Source organism: Rhinolophus ferrumequinum, chromosome 14 (assembly GCF_004115265.2).
Source record: "Rhinolophus ferrumequinum isolate MPI-CBG mRhiFer1 chromosome 14, mRhiFer1_v1.p, whole genome shotgun sequence".
NCBI lineage: Eukaryota > Metazoa > Chordata > Mammalia > Chiroptera > Rhinolophidae > Rhinolophus > Rhinolophus ferrumequinum.
Window position 1 is genome coordinate 41,166,707 of NC_046297.1, and position 12,519 is coordinate 41,179,225.

The 12,519-nt window shown below is 35.5% G+C and overlaps 1 protein-coding gene across 8 annotated transcripts in view; it reads left to right on the forward strand.

The window, feature by feature from the left end:
- VPS13B (vacuolar protein sorting 13 homolog B) overlaps positions 1–12,519 on the forward strand; it is a 719,992-nt gene that overhangs the window by 314,487 nt on the left and 392,986 nt on the right. The gene's annotated exons all lie outside the window — the stretch shown is intronic.

Consider the following 12,519-nt stretch of genomic DNA (forward strand, 5'->3'; position numbering starts at 1 on the left):
AAGTTTTAGAAAGACACAGGAGATTTTGCTGATGATGTATCATGAGTTCTAGAGGGTAGAATGGAAGAGATTTCAGTGTTGCGTGGAGTGAGAGATGGGATCGGTTGGGGGTTGTATACATCTCTTTGGGTAATACGTGGTATTCTTGGAATTTTGGGCTGCTTCTGGTGGCTGACATAAATGGAGATAAGGCACGAATGTATGAACCCTGGGGTTTGTAACGCAGAATTGCATAGCAAGGCTGTGACTGTTGGAAACTGGAAAAATGCGGTCTTGTATGTGTTATTCCAATTTTGTAATGTATGTTCATGTACCTGGCGTGATTCTCCATTCTACAGTCAGATGTGTAAAAATGTAACTTTATTTTTCTATATCAGAGATATAGAACTTAATTTATCTTTGATCCTCAATTCTAGTTGGGTAAGAAGTAAAGTAATGCAAAGTCAATTCAGGGTCTCCCAGAGTTGTGTTTAATTTTCAGTGGAATAATACTGAGAAAACAATTGGACTTGGTGTCTGGGTTCTCTCTGGCAATGAGAGAAATATCTTTAGAAGTGGGAATCTCTAATCAGTCCCTCTTTCTTTCTCTCTGAGTATTTGAAAACAAATATGAAGGAATGAAACTTAAATGATACATTCAGTAAATACTTAGTGTATGCTTAAAAAATGACTGCAATTATATATGCCAATTTAAATCACCAGACAAAAGAATAATGAAATTTTTAGGCCTGGAGTTTTTCTTTGGATTGCAGAACCCCCACACATTAGTTAAGAATCAGTATTTATATTTCTTGCTCTCCACTTAAAGGAAAAAGGATTAAATACTGATCAAATAAACACATTTCATGAATTTATTTAGGTTAATATTCAGACTATGTACTGAGGTCATAATAGATCAACTTACAACTCCTGTATCAGCAATCAAACAAAATGAGAAGATTGTGGGTTATTAGCAAAACAGCTCCTAATTGGTGTTCTAGTTTCACTCTCTCCCTTTTCCAATGAAAGATCCTGTGTGTTAATATCAGAATTTTCGCTTCTAAATCTCAGAATTTTATTACACTTCCCTGTTAGAAATTTCCATTGTCTTAGTACCTTCAGGATACATTATTAGTGTGAAAGTTCCTCACAACTAAGCCTTAACTTACTTTCCGGCCCTACGTCTGGTGTGTCAGTTTCGTTTGACAGGCAGTATGCTAAACTCACACTAAACTATTTGCCGTACACTTTGTGCCTCTGTCCCTTTGTTCATGTTCTTTCTGCCTGCAATTCCTTCCTTTTGATTTAAGAATTCCTTCTCAACCCAACTTTTTATCACTTCCTTTGTGAAGACTTTCCTGCCAATGCTTGATTGAATTAGTCTTTCTGTAGAATATTTGAATAGTATAGCTTTATCATATTTTATGATAATAATAGTATGTACAGTAAGTCTTCATTTAACATCATGATAGTTTCTTGGAAACTGTGACTTCACGCGAAACAATGTATAATGGAACCAGTTTTACCATAGGCTAACTGATATAAACAAGAGTTAAATTCTTATGGCATATTTTTGGTCACAGAAACATCACCAAACTTCTAAATAAAGGCCCAGAACACTTATAATGTTAAACACTTAAATAAATGTGAGACATACATATGAGCTGTGGTCAAACAATACAGTGAATGTTTAAACTAAAAAAAAATTATTACAATAAAAGACACGTTGCCATTAACCCCTCTTAAAATACTCCCCCCCTCTTCGAACACACTTATGCCATTTTTCTTGCCACTTTCTGAGCAGTTCTGGAAGTCCCCTTCCTTCTTTCCTTCCTTCCTTCCTTTCTTCTTTCCTTCCTTCCTTCCTTCCTTCCTTCCTTCCTTCCTTCCTTCCTTCCTTCCTTCCTTCCTTCTTTCCTTCCTTCCTTCCTTCCTTCCTTCTTTCCTTCTTTCCTTCCTTCCTTCCTTCCTTCCTAAGTTTATTGGGCTGACAATGGTTAGTAAAGTTACATAGGTTTCAGCTGTACAATTCTGTAATGCATCACCTATATATCACATTGTGTGTTCACCACCTAGAGTCAGTTCTCCTTCCATCACCATATATTTGATCCCTTTTACCCTCATCTACTGCCCCTCTCTCCCCTTACCCTCTGGTAACCATTAAACTATTGTCTGTGTCTATGAGTTTTTGTTTCTTCATTTGTTTGTCTTATTCCTTTGTTATTTCCAGTTTTATATACCACATATCAATGAAATCATATAGTTCTCGATTTTTTCTGTGTGCTTTATTTCACTTAGCATAGTAATCTCAAGATCCATCATGTTATCACAAATGGTATTATTTCATCTTTTCTTATGGCAGAATAGTATTCCATTGTGTATATATACCACATCATCTTTATCCAGTCATCTGTCGAAGGACGCTTTGGTTGTTTCCATGTCTTGGCCACTATAAATGAAGCTGCAATGAACATCGGAGCACATATATCTTTACGGACAAATATTTTCAGATTTTTTTTGGTAGGTACCCAGGAGAGGGATTGCTGGGTAATATGGTAATTCTATTTTTAATTTTTTGAGGAACCTCCACACTGCCTTCCATAGCAGCTGCGCCAGTCTGCATTCCCACCAACAGTGTATGAGGGTTCCTTTTTCTCCACAGCCTCTCCAACACTTGTTACTATTTGTCTTGTTGATGATAGCCATTCTGACTGGGGTGAGGTGATATATCATTGTGGTTTTTATTTGCATTTCTCTGATAATTAGTGATGTTCAGCATTTTTTCATTTGTCTATTGGCTATTTGTATGTCCTCTTTGGAGAAATGTCTATTCAGGTCCTCTGCCCATTTTTTAAATCAGATTGTTTATTTTCTTATTGTTGAGTTGTATGAGTTCCTCATATATTATGGATATTAGCTCCATATCAGAGGTATTATTTCAAAAATCTTCTCTGGTTTGGTTGGTTGCCTCTTTATTTTGTCAATGGTTTCTTTTGCTGTACAGAAGCTTTTTAGTTTGATATAGCTCCATTAATTTATTTTAGCTTTTATTTCCTTGCCTTTGGAGTCAAATTCATAATATCTTCTTTGAACCTAAAGTCTAGTACCTATTTTTTCTTCTATGCAGTTTACTGTTTCAGGTCTTATGTTTAGGTCTTTGATCCATTTTGAGTTAATTTTGGTACATGGTGACAGATGGCAGTCCAGTTTCATTCTTTTACACATGCTGTCCAATTCTCCCAGCACCATTTATTAAAGAGGCTGTCTTTTCTCCATTGTAGTTTTTGGCTCCTTTGTCAAAAGTTATCTGTCCATATTTATGTGCGTTTATTTCTGGGTTCTCAGTTCTATTCCATTGGTCTGTGTGTCTGTTTTTCTGCCAGTACCATACTGTTTTGATTATTGTTGTCCTGTAGTACAAGCTGAAGTCGGGGAGTATGATACCTCCAGCATTGTTCTTTTTTCTTAAGATTGCTTTGGCTGTTCAGGGTCTTTTGTGGTTCCATACAAATCTGATGATCTTTTGTTCTATTTTTTTAAAAAATGCCATTGGAATTTTGATGGGGATTGCATTAAATCTGTATATTGCTTTGGGTAATATTGCCATTTTAACTACATTGATTCTTCCAATCCATGAACACAGAATGTCTTTCCATCTCTTTGTGTGTTCTTTAATTTCTTTTAAAAATGTCTTATAGTATTCAGTGTATTGGCCTTTCACATCCTTGGTTAAGTTTATTCCTAGGTATTTTATTCTTTTTGTTATAATTGCGAAAGGAATTTTTTTGTTTGTTTTTCTTAAGATTTAACTGTTAGTATGTAAGAATGCAGTGGACTTTTGTATGTTGATTTTGTAGCCAACAATTTTACTGTATTCTCTTATGGTTTCTAATAGCTTTTTGGTGGTGTCTTTAGGGTTTTCTATATATAGCATCATGTCATCTGCAAAAAATGTCAGTTTGGTTTCTTCATTCCCAATTCAGATGCCTTTTATTTCTTTCTCTTGCCTTATTGCTCTGGCTAGTACTTTCTGGAAGTCCTCTTTCGTGAGTGTCTTTAGTTGTGCTGCTGCGGCTACCTCGATGTCCTGAATCAATTCAAAATATTTACCTTTCACGGTCATTTTGACTTTGGGGAAGAGCCAGAAGTTGCACAGTACCAGATCCAGTGAATAAGGTGAATGAGGACACACCATAATGTTCTTATTTGACAGAAATGGTCGTTCCAGAAGCCATGTGTGACACAGAGCCTTTACCTTGTGATCAAAACATGGTGAATGCTGCTGCCCAGTGCCATCCAACAGAAAGGCAGGGATATTCAATACTGGAAGTGGCCCGTTGAACTTTAGTAACAGTGTGTGACAAGTTTCAACTTGTTCGGTTCACTCAGTCTGGTGTGAGCTACAGTTTAGAGACGGTGTGTTTTGAAGTGTGCCGTGAATCCTCCTCCATCATGACAATGCTCCGTGTCACACATTGCTTCTGGTATATGGCAATTTCTGTTAAATGAAAACATTACGGCGTGTCCTCATCCACCTTATTCCTTGTATCTGGCCTCGTGAGACTTCTGGCTCTTCCCCAAAGTCAAAATGATTCAGGACATTGAGGCTGCCGGGACAGTGCAACTAAAGACACCCAGGAAAGAGGACTTCCAGAACTGCTTCAGAAAGTGGGAAGAATGATGGGATAAGTGTGTTTGAAGTGAGGGGAAGTATTTTGAAGGGGATTAATGGCAATGTGTCTTTTACTGTAATAATTTTTTTTTAATTTAAGTATTCACCGTATTGTTTGATCACACCTCGTATTTTTAATTTTTAAAAAAGATGAATGGAAACAAGTAAGATAATTATTTTCGAAGCTGCTTTATCAAGATCGGGCCTCTGGTGACCAGAGCGTATTCCAGCCACTCAGGGCACAAGGTGAGCACCCACCTGGACAGCACGCCTTTCCATGGCGGATTGCATTTATATACCCACACTCCCTCAGACTGGGAGTAGTAGACACACCATTTTACCTAACGTCTTTGGGATGTTGGAGGAACCCGGAGTACCCAAAGAAAATCCATGGAAACATGGTGAAAATGTGAAAACGCCACACAGACAATGGCTTCAGTCTGCAATCAGTTTTTTTTTTCTTCATCAACATTATAATGAAACGACATTGAACATTCAAATCAATGTTATTCTAAGACCTGCTGTACTCATTTAAATTATGTATCTCCTCTAGATTGTAAGCTTTTGGAGAACAGGGATTGTGTCACATTTTCTATCCCTTACTACAGTATCCTGGTACATAATAGACATTTAATAAAAATTTTGAGTTTATGAGGAACAAAATTCCTTTCCACCTTCCTTACCCCGCCTCTCTTCCCTTTTTCCTTACTTGCTTTCCAAAACATGTGACCATTCAAGTTCTAGTAGCAGTCTGATTAACCAACGTTTTCTCATTCATTTTTGTGTAATCCCCCGGTTAGCTTATTTTTAGTTTCTCTCTGAACTTTCGTAATTATTAAGACCAAAGTTTAGGTAAGGACTTATCTGCAGAAGGAGAAACAGTGTAAAGATGCTTTTGAAGGGCAAAAGGTAAAATATTGGTACCAATTTCATACTGCTACTTGAAAATCAGTTTCATTATTTTAGAATTCCACTTTGACTCATTAATCTTTTTATTGAACCTTCTTCCTGAGTGTAAAATACATGGAAAATAATACCAGCCTTGGCAAGATTTTCAGCTGCAAGAAAAAGAATGCCTCTTACAATCTAAAAATTCTTAATAACCTCCTCCAAGATCTTATGATATTTTCTGGAAGTGCTACAGCTCATATTCTGCCTCGTGTTATTTCTCTTGGTGGTAGTGTTGGTTTGGGGGACACACATTAAAAAATTCATGGAAGTTCAAAATTTTTGTTGTTGTTTATTTTATTTTGGAACTGAGGTCAGAGTGAAAGAATGTTAATGGTCTCAGTGGATCACTGTGGTACTATAACTTGAAGGGTAGATTCTAGAAACATTCATATTTTTGCTTTACTACTTGTAACAAGATGGTATTACTCAGTCATCTCTCTTTGTTTCCTTCCTTCCTCATCTCCCCTCTTTTTGTATTTTTCATTTTTACTTTAACAGGCAACAGAATTCCTTCCCCACTCCATAATTTTCTGGTGAGATTTAGGCAGCCTTTAATGTTTATCTCTTGAAAGTTCTGCATGAGAAAACTAAAAAATAAAGAGCTGAAGTGATTCTAAGGTTACGTATCTTAAATTTGTAGAATAAAAAGTGGTATCTAGGTTTCCCGATTGCAGGTTCATTCTTTGAGGAAACTTTTATGTAAATATATTTATCCCACTGGTATCTGAAATTCTAACACTGAAGAGTTTTTTTAAATCGTAAAACATACATACACACACACACAACACACACACACACACATGCACATGCACACTCACACACATGTGCGAGCAAACACACACACACGTATAGAGAGAAACAGATTGAGAGAGAGAGTCTGTTTTGTTCACCATGGTATTCCCAGTTCCTAACACAGACCCTAAAACACAGTAGGTGTTCCTTAAGTAGTTTTCAATATCTTTTTTTCACATGTTGAAATTATGGGATATTTTAATTTCCTTCCTCCCTCCCTCCCTTTCTTCTTTCCTTGCATTATTTTGTTGTGAACTGTATTTTCTGATTTTTAAACCTATTAACATATATTAATTCTGTTAAAAAAATTCCAAAAATAATACATCGGCAGGAGAACACATTAAGTCCACAAACAACTAACATTGTATCCAAGTCTTTTATGATGTCTTTGTGAACAAGGTAAGGAAATGTGATATTGCATATCACTATTGTGTCAATGTCTGGTTTCTCTTCTGAGGGATTCACCCTTCTTCCTCCTTCAAATCTCTGCACAGAAACCCAGAAAGTATGCCTTTCTAGGTAGTCTAGTGTTCACCACCCATTCTTTTGCTTTCTGAACTTGTACTAAAACAACTATAGAGCTGCTTCATGTCCTACTGAAGCATTTTTCTTTCCCAAGCTTTTACTTCTCTTCTCTTTATCCCTTAGGAAGCTGTGATTTTTCTTATGGGCTCTTTTTAGTTATCATCTTCTCTCTGCTTATGACTGTTTAAAGCATGCAGGCACTCCATGATGATCTATAACCTGAATTTGCAAGGCTTAGTCTCAGGAGAGTTTTTTCGCTTTATCTTTTAATTTTTTTTTTTTTTTTTAAGTAATTCAGCTGTTTAGGACAGCTACCCCAGCACAATATTGTCTTGGCTATGAGTATATGGCTTGAATAGCTTGGTTTCCCATGAATGTAAGGGAAAAATACAGGTTGGCACACTCTTCTTCTTGGGGATTATTTAAAGTTCAAATGAAAATGAAATCATTAATGTGTACCTTACACAAAGGTATATTTTTGGAAAAAAAAAGTCAAATGATATGTCATTAGGGAAAGATTTCAAGAAGGTACATGAGTTTTTCTTTTTTCAAAAGATGTTGATTGGTTGATTGATTGAAGATTTACTGAGCAAGGCACCATGGTATTGCATGGTGCCACATAATATAAATAAAGGAAATGCAGATTGTGTTTTCGGTGACATGAATACTGTATTGGTATGAGCACTATATTGAATGAAGTGCATAAATGTAAAAATTGATGTTCAGAAATATACAATGTAGAAAAGAAAGCCTCTTCAATAAATGGTGCTGGAAAAATTGGAAAACCACGTGCAAAACAATGAAACTAGACTGCTTTTTGTCACCATGTATCAGAAGTAACTCAAGAGTGGATCAAAGACCTAAACATAAGACCTGAAATAATAAACTGCATAGAGGAAAGCATAGGTAAACATGGACCTTGGGTTCAACAAGGATTTTATGAATTTGACCTCAGAGGCAAGGGATATAAAAGCAAAAATAAATGAATGGGACTATATCAAACTAAAAATCTTCTGTACATCAAGAGAAACTGTAAACAAAACAAAGAGGTAGCCAGCCAAATGGGAGAAGATATTTGTAAACAATGCCTCTGATAAGGGGTTAATATCCAAAATATATAAAGAATTCATACAGTTGAACAACAAAAAAAATCAAACAATCCAGTTTCAAAAATGGGCTGAAGACCTGAACAGGTGCTTCTCCCAAGAAGACAAACAGCCAACAGATATATGAAAAAAAATGCTCAACTTCACTAGCTATTAGGGAAATGTAAACCAAATCCACAGTGATATACTACCTCACACCTGTTAGAATGTCTGTTATCAACAAGACAAGTATTAACAAGTGTTGGAGAGCTAGTGTAGAAAAAGGGACCCTCATATACTGCTGGTGGGAATGTAAATTGGTACAGCCACAATGGAAAACAGTATGGAGGTTCCTCAAAATATTAAGAGTAGAATTACCAACAATCCCTCTTCTGGGTATCTACCCAAAAAATCTGAAAACATTATCTGTAAAGATATATGTACCCCTGTGTTCATTGCAGCAGCATTCACGGTGGCCAAGACATGGAAAGGAAACAACCAAGTGTCCTTCAATAGATGATTGGATAAAGAAGATGTGGTACATATATGCAATGGAATATTACTCGGCCATAAGAAAAGATTAAGTACTGCCATTTGCCACAACATGGATTGATCTTAAGATTATCATGCTAAATGAAATATGTCAGATGGAATAAGTCGAGAACCAAATGACTTCGCTCATGTGGGATGTAAACTTGAAAGCAACAATCAAACAAGACAAAGAAACAAAAACTCATAGACGTAGATAACAGTTTAGTGGTTACCAGAGAGTAATGGGGGCATGGGGTTGCTAGAAGCGGGAAAAGGGGGTCTTATATATGGTGATGGAAGGAGAACTGACACACACAATGTGTTATATAGATGATGTATTATAGAAATGTACACTTGAAAGCTATTTAATTTTACTAATCAATGTCACCACAGTAAATTTGATAAAAATTTTAAAAAATGAATGGTCAAATATCTTATGGTTAAAGGAAAAATTGCCACAGGAATTTTTTTGTTGTTACTCTCTTATTAGAAGTCATCCTCCTTTATTGACCAAGTACTAAACTTGACGTACTTTTATTATAGCACCTCTCTAAATTTTACACAGCATGTGATAGATAAACTGAAACAAAAAGAGTTTTAATTCTGAGAAGCAGTTACTATGAGAAGTGAATTTTATTACTGTGGGTGAACAAATGTTTTTTACTCTTTGATATTATGAAGTAACTATCATTTTTAGAATTTTGAACTTGAAGGACATAAGCCATTTGGTATCAAATGTCAGTATTTGGTGCCATTGGTTTATATACAAGGTTGGACCACAAAACATGGAGAATGCTGCTGCCGAGTGCCATCCAACAGAAAAGCAGGGATCTTCAATATGGGAAGTGGCACATTGAACCTTAGTAACAGTGAGTGACAAGTTTTAAATTGTTTGGTGCAGTCAGTCTGATGTGAGCTGTGGTTGAGAGAAAGTGTGTTTTAAAGTGTGCTGGAAATCATGGATCTTGAACAACACGTTAACATGAAATGGGCAAGTGGTTTCATCCTCCCTCGTGACAGCACTCCATGTCACACATCGCTTCTGGCACGGCAATTTCTGTCAAATAAAAACATTATATGTGTCCTCATCCACCTTATTCACTGGATCTGGCTCTGTGTGACTTCTGGCTCTTCCCCGAAGTCAAAATGACCATGAAAGGTAAACATTTTCAATCGATTCAGGACATTGAGGCAGCCACAACAGACAACTAAAGACATGAAGTAGGTGCTTCAGAAAGTGGCAAAAATGATGGGATAAGTATGTTCAAATGGAGGGGGGGGGAGTATATTGAGGGGGATTAATTGCAATGTGTCTTTTCCTGTAACACATTTTTTTTTAATTCAACATTCACTATATTTTGTGATCACACCTCGCGTATTATAGGATACTTAGAGTTACTATTTAAACATTGACATTATTACTCAAACCCTCAAAATAAAAACAGACATACTGACTAAGTGTTACCAGGTTCCAATTTCTTTAAGAAGGAAAAGGAATGCTTTGATAGAAACATTGATTGATATGTAGAGGCCAAAATTTAGTCATTTTATTGTGTGGCCTGGAGTATCTGGCTTTATTCTTCCTTAGCCAAAATGGTGTTACGTTAAGAAATGAGTATATAAAGATTATTTCTCACTGGACAGGTAAGATTCATAGTAGAACCCAGAATGTATCTTCAAAGTCAAACCATTAGCCACTACCATTTATTGCTATACCATACAGCTATGTTCTGCTGTTACTTTTGGAGAGACAAATATTCAAATGTTTAAAATTATACCATGAAAAATTAAATATGTTACACAGAATTATGTCAGAATTATGTGAGGTTAGTGAGGAAGGACCAAATCTAATTTGGGGAAATCAGTGACAATTTCTCAGAGGAAAAGGCATGTAAGGCACAACTAAAACAATAGGTTCATTGTGATAGAGAAGGAGGGAAAGTGTGTTTTAGATATGGTGAACTTCAAGTTCTTTTCTATACTTATAGCCAGTTGTTTTTGTTATTATCATTGTTCCTTATATTTATTGTACTTTTTAAATGTACATTCTGACTGTTTTTATGTACATTATGACTTTTAAAATGAATAGTATTCTTGACATTTAGTATAGGTATTATTAACTTCTGACACTTCAATTTTTATGGCAGTTGCATAGCTAAAACTTACTCCAGTTGATTCCAAGTGCAGTACTTGCTCCAAGGCACAGAAATAAAGGATTAATATTGTACCAAGTTGGATGCTAAATGCCTAAGAAATAATTGTTGATATTAATTTAAGCAATAAACTTTGGGTCTCAAAATTATTTATTGTTGAAATCAAGAACGTAATACAAAGATAGCAGACTACTGTATTAATGTCGATTTTATTTAGCTCCAGTGGGAATAAAGAAATCTTATGTTTTCTAAACTATTTGTGGTACCATGATCCTCAGTAGAAATACTATACATTTATTACATATTTGGTAGAACTAGAAGTAATTGCACAAGGTTTGAATAACAGAAGAGGGACCACAGCACAGTAGCTAAAATCATAGACTTTGGAGTCAGACTTCCCTGATTCTCATTGCTGTTTTGCCTCTTACCAGGTGGGGGACTTAGGATGTTTCTTAACCTCTCTATGGTCAGTTTCCATATCTGAAAATGGTGGTAACAACAGTCTGAATAATAGTTCATTATTCCTCATGGGGTTGTGATGAGGTTAAAACTGGCTAATATTTGTAAAGCCCTTAGAGGAGTAACCTGGCTTGTCGTAGGTGTTAACAGAGGTTTTGGTTTATACAGTATGCAGCCTTTTCAAACTTACCTCTTTGACTTAATAATATGGATTTAAATTTCCTCCATGTGTTGCTATGGCTTGATAGCTCATTTCTTTTAAGTGATGAAATTATATCAATTTTCTGGATATACCACAGTTTATCTGTTGATTCACGTGCTCGTGCTGTACAACACCTTGGTTACTTCTTAGTTTTGGCAATTATGAATAAAGGTGCTGTAAGCATCCATGTGCAAGTTTTTGTGTGGTTGGTCTACATTTAAGTCTGTTATTCCATTTTCTTCTTGTAACTATGAGTACTAATGTACAAAAGAAAAGCAATGAAGTCCAACTGAGTAGAAAGTAAATTAACATATATTACACTAAAATAAAATACTTTATTTAAAAAATTACAGTCGGTAATTCATTTTGTAAACCATTTAATTCAGCTCACTTCACAAGATACCAAAAATGTGCTTTTGGTCATACCTTTCATTGTTCCTAATGTTTAAATTATTGAATGATCTTTATTGCAGATAATCCAATGTTAATTTAACCATTTCTTTTTTGATGCGCAGATATGTTACTTTGCATTTTATTTCTTTCCTTCCTCCCCACTTCTTTATTTTTCTTTTAAATAATACTGCTGATACTGAACATCCTTTGTAAATTATTTGTATGCATTTCTGTAGCTTAATTTCTTAGAAATGGGATTATTTTGTAGAAAAATGTGCATATTTAAATCCTAATAGATGCATATTGGCCCTGTGTTGTAATTCCACTCTATAAGTCATATTTATATTTCCAGTATATGAAACATTCTCACAAAAGGCTTCAACAATGACAAATTTTGTACACATACAAATTAATTCTTTAAAGTGTTTGCCAACGTGACAATCGAAAAGAATATCTGATTAAGTGTCTAATGGAAATCTCAACTTGACAGGTCTAAAATTGTTTCTTTTTTCCTCAATTCTCCTCCTTCAGCTCCATTCTTCCATTTGCTCAGACCTTAACCTTGAAGTCATCTTTCTTGCTTTTCTCTCTTACTATATACATCTTGTCCTTCAGTAAATCCTTTGCTATGTCATTGAAATGGATACACAATTTTACCACTTCTTACTACCTCCATTGCTGCCATCATCTCTCACAAGCTGTCTTCCTGTTTGATACTTGATCCATGTAGTCACTTTTCTACATAGTAGCCAGATAAATTCTTTCAGAATATGTCCA